This window comes from Microtus oregoni, unplaced genomic scaffold (assembly GCF_018167655.1).
Source record: "Microtus oregoni isolate MIOR12 unplaced genomic scaffold, Mior012 000045F_ref0000178, whole genome shotgun sequence".
NCBI lineage: Eukaryota > Metazoa > Chordata > Mammalia > Rodentia > Cricetidae > Microtus > Microtus oregoni.
This window is the reverse complement of record NW_024543219.1, coordinates 9,614,494-9,619,629: the sequence shown is the minus strand read 5'-3', so window position 1 is coordinate 9,619,629 and position 5,136 is coordinate 9,614,494. Positions and strand designations below refer to the sequence as shown.

At 46.8% G+C, this 5,136-nt stretch overlaps 1 pseudogene; it reads right to left on the bottom strand.

Annotated features, from left to right (window-relative positions):
* Positions 1-2,961: 2,961 nt before the first annotated feature.
* On the bottom strand, positions 2,962-4,158 carry LOC121434924 (annotated as a pseudogene).
* Between the last annotated feature and the right edge of the window lie 978 nt (positions 4,159-5,136).

Sequence of the window (5,136 nt, the reverse complement as noted above, 5' to 3'; positions counted from 1 at the left end):
TTTGAATTTTTTGACTGCAAAGAGAGACTTGATTCTGGGGGCTGCTAAGTTAAATCAACATAAAGGTATCTTGACTTTAAAATTTGAGTCTAGGGTGTTGTAATAAGAGTGACGGGGCTGCGTCCCTGGCACCCGGCCGCCCACATGGCTAGCTCTAGCTTATGCCCCAAAATAATTACACGGAAACTGTATTCTTTTAAACACCACTTGGCCCATTATATCTAGCTTTTTCTCGGCTAACTCTCGCACCTGGACTAGCCCGTTTCTTATAATCTGTGTAGCCATCGAGCTGGCTTACCAGGAATGATCTTAACCTGCGTCTGCCTGGAGTGGAAGAATCATGGCGACTCCTTGACTCAGCTTCTTTCTCCCAGCATTCTGTTCTGTTTACTCCTCCCACCTATGTTTTAACCTATGAGGGCCAAGCAGTTTCTGTATTGCTTAACCAATGAAATCAACAGATTGATATATGACACTCCCACATCACTAGGGATATATTACTTTGTAAAAGTTTCTGACTTTGTTTCCACAGAAGATAAGAACCTATGGATTCCTTCCAGGCTAATGTGGTTTGATGGAACAGAGCATCCTGAAAGATCTCCACGAACCCTAAGAACACATCATTCAACAATCAGCGGAAGTATGCCCAAAAGTTCTATAGGAATCCTAAGAATACTTCACCCAATAATCAGCAGGAAGTAGTCTCTAGAACTATTCCCAAATTCCCAAAATGATTGGTTATGTTTGTTTTCATTTAAGGGGAGATGATTATAAGTGTTTAATGGTCATAGTCAATTTCTAAGAAGAAAAATAAGGGGATATGACATAGGCATAATACTTTACATTGGTATAAACTTTGGTTTATTGATATAAATTTTTTTAAGATCAATTTTACTGTATATATATTATCTATTCTTGCTTAAGGTATTATATTTATACAGCTCATTTATAATTAAAAATTACAGATTAATAGATATTTATAACAGTCAAATTTGTTGTCATGTTAGTTAGGTTTTCTACATGTACAGAGATATTATTTCAAATGGAAATGTATTCTTCAACCCTTTCAAAGACCTACAGAGTACGACATTTTAAGGGTTTTAAGAACTTAGAATTTTCTTGACAACAAGACAGGTCTGCTTCTGGCAGCACCGATCTACGTCACAGAGATTGAGGGGTATTGAAGAAACTCATTATGGAATTTGCCTTCAATGTGGCAAGGCTAGCCATTTGGGCAAGAAACTGCTCTTGCCTGGACTACTTAATAGTATGCTGTATGAATTAGACTTGCAGGGCACACAAAAAATAACTGGTGAACTTACCTAAAGAAGGTGAGACAGTCCTTCAGGGCTCCTCCTTCATGAAAGAGTCTGCCAGACATTTTGTAGGACAGCAAAGATACTATGGGTCTGTAAGCTGAAGACGGATATCCCAATAGTACAGAAGAATTTGGGTGACTGTCCAGGCAGCAAGATTTCTCTGTCAAATCTAGAACTTTGGCAGTTGTTTATAACACACTTCCTGTTTACTTAGGTAAATATTATATCCTTCTGAAGTTTATAAAGAGCTGAAGACATATAGTTATAGTAACAGTTTTCCTTAGTTATCATAAAAGATAAATTAGATATAAAACTTCAGATTCACAAGGATAGGATAGATGATAGAGGATTTCACCTAATTTGACAAATGTAAAAGGACTAAATATTATAACTATAATTCTTGCTTGATAACTGTTTTGTATATGCAGTTTTACAATGTTAAATTAAAACTTTCTTTTTTATTTAGACAGAAAAAGGGAGATGCTGTGGGATGTTATTCTGTACATTTGTGGCTTTTATTGGTTGATTAATAAAGCTGTTTGGGCCAATGTCTTAGCAGAGTAAAGCCAGGCAGGAAATCAGAATAGAGATAGAGAAGGCAGAGTCAAAGAGACACCATATAGCTGCCAAAGGAGAAGGACCAGGAATCTTTCCAGTAAACCACAGCCTTGTAGTAATTTACATATTAATAAAAATTGGTTATATCAAAATGTAAGAGCTATCTATGTCTGAGTCATTGGCTGAACAGTTTTATAATTAATATAGGTTCTGTGTGACTATTTGGTTCTGAGTGGCTGTGAAACAGTCTCCACTTACAGTCAGAAAAGCACAGTGACTTAAGTTCAGTTACTGAACTACACAACAAGATGGAAAGACAGAAAAGACTACCAGAAATTTTACTCTGACCTCCACATGCACTCCATCACGTGCACAATGCACAACACACATGCACACACACACATATACACACACACCACGTAGACACAATAACAAATTTTAAAAGAGCATAACTGCTTAATAATGAAGAACCAAAACTTTAAATATTTTCTTATCAATTTACATATACCTCTGATATTTCTTTTTTTTCCCCAAGTTTTTAGAAGAAAACTATATTCTTTTAAAGAAAATGTAAACATCCTCGGGGGTGGGGGGAACTTAATTTAAGTCAAATCACATGGTTTTGTGGTAGAGCTGGATACAGTGTGCACAGATGCTCCCCGGGGTCGCAGGGAGCCCTGGTGGGCTCGCTCTCTGTGCCTGGGATTCTCTCAGGGTCTTTTGAGGCTGAGGATGCTAGAAAGGCACCACCCCTGCCAGGATCCAGAGAGGGAGAGACCTGTGGCTGAAACACCCATCAAGGGCAAACCCGGTGTTTCCCAGGTGTCACTGCCCTGGCTGTGATCGCACACAAATAAGGCACCCTTCCCCCATGGCACCAAGCCCTCCAAGCCTTGCCTCTGGGAGCTGAGTCCAAGCGGAAGAAGGTGGCCTATCCCAAGGCTGCAGGGTGCGGGTGTCCTGGAACCCAGTAGAGGAAGGGGCTTGAGGCACGGGAGGTTCAGGCCCCTGCGGAAGAGACAGCAGCTCGGTGGAGGGGAGAAGACAGGAGCGTGGGTCACCCTTCTCTCCGGATGGCTGCTTTTCAGAGCTCAGTCACATGTACAGCGGGCGAGGGGAGTGGGCCCAGTCCGAGGCACCTCAGGTGGCACCGGCGGCAGAGCAGATGCCCCTCCAGGGGGTAACAGCAGCGTCCTTCCTCCCCGCTCAGCTGGAGCCCGCAATCCTCACAGTGTAACACTCCACGTGGTAGTCTCTGTCCATGGACACCACACGAATGGTTGTCTCACAGCCCTGGGCAGGGAGGATAGGGCGGGCACAGGAAGCACATTTTGCAGCAAACACCGTGTGGTAGGTAGTCTCTAACGCAGTAGATGTTGTTCTCCACGTCCACGGTGAAGGGAACGCCATCCAGACACTCGTTACACACTGAGCAGCGGAAGCAACCTGGGTGGTAGGACTTGCCAAGGGCCTGTAGGATCTGGAAGTCCTCCTGGCAGTCCACTTTCTCACCCACGTTATAGAAGGCCTTCCCACGGGGTCGTCTCCCACAGGAGTCGCAGCTGAAGCAGTCGGTGTGATACAGGCTCTCCATTGCCTGGCATGCCTGCCTTGCTCCGTAGATGCCAAGCCCACACTTGATACAGATGCTGAAGTAGTCTCGCGCCGTGCGCGCCTCAAGCGCGCGCTCCAGCTCCCGCGTGAGTGCTTCCAGCCGCCCATAGGCCGCGCTCGGGCCACTGTCCCGGCCTGGGGGTAGCGGCAGCGACGGCAACGGGAACGGGAACGGGAACGGGGCGGGCTCCGGAGAGCGGGCAGGCGCGGGGCCGACGCCGGGCGGCAGAAGGTCGGCATAGGCGCCCGCTGAGCCGCGGGAGCCCAGGCTGGATACGCTGGAGCGCGCACTGCACCCCGATGGCGGCCCGGGACCAGGGCCGTGGCGCTGGTCGTAGCCCAGGCTGATGCCGCTGGAGCGCGCGCTGCCGCCGTCCGAGCCCGCCAGGCTGGCGCGCGGGCCTCGCTCGGGGCGGCTGGGGACGTCGGGCGCGGCCTCGAGGCCACCGACTCCGCCGCCGCCCTTGCCTCTGCGGCCCGCCGCGGGCGTCGCCTCGTCGGGGGCCCGAGGCCCGGGCCGCGCGCGCCCCGGGGAGTCGGCGGTCGGCTCTGGCTCGCGCAGGCCCAGCCCGGCCAGGAGCAGAGCCGCGTCGTCCACGAGCGCTGCATGGCCATAGGCCCGCCGCCACCGCCGCCCACCAGTGCCGCTCAGACAGCGCGGCTGCATCGTCCGCCGCTCCGCAGCCCGCAGCCCGTCCTGGGACCCCTGGGCACGGGGCGGGGAGGGGCCGGGGTCGCGGTCGCTTGGCGTGGGCTGCAAGCTCGCGCGGGGCCTACCTCTGATATTTCTGCATTACATATTTATGCTAGTATTCTCAGCACTGATTATAAAATCAAGTTAATGACCAACTTTAAAAAATACTCAAGATTCTAAGTTGTGCATTATCAGATAAATTCTCCATCCATCTCATTAGTATGCAAACATGCTTCCATCTTTAAAAGATGATAAAATAAATGCTTTTGTTTTTAAGATAAATTTCTTTAGTACTTTTTACCATTAAATCTTTAATTTGTATACCTATTTCACATATCTATATACTCAGTATAATATAAAACTTCTCAGGTAAATATGAGTTACAAGTGGGAAAAGGTTAAAAAGACCTGTAGTAGAGGACCTATTAGTTCAGTTCTTTCAGAACTTGGAAATATGGGAGGTAGGCAGAGAGCTCCCTCATGGAACACAGGGAAAGTGCCATTGCTATGCCAAATAATAAATAATAAAGAGTGTAACAAATAATAAAGACTGTAAGACAAATTTTTACTCAGAGAATTTTTTGGGTTCTTTCCACCAAGCCTACCACTTGAGTTCAATCAGGCCCCACATGGTGGAAAGAGATGACCAGGTCCAACAGGTTATCCTTTAGAGTCCACAAAGCTCCAGAACATACAACATACCCCACAGATAAACAAACACAGAGATAGATATGACAGATGGACAGATGGATGGATGGATGAATGGGTAGATGGGTGGATGAATGGGTAGACAGACAGAAGATTTACAAAGAAAGAAACTGAAAATAGGAATAAGTTTATAAAGTAAAATTCCTCCTTCTTATCCTTTCGGGACCTGAATTTCAAAATGGTAAAAGGCCACCATCCCTCCATTACCTTATAGAAGTCTAGGTGAGTGTTAAAACCACACTGA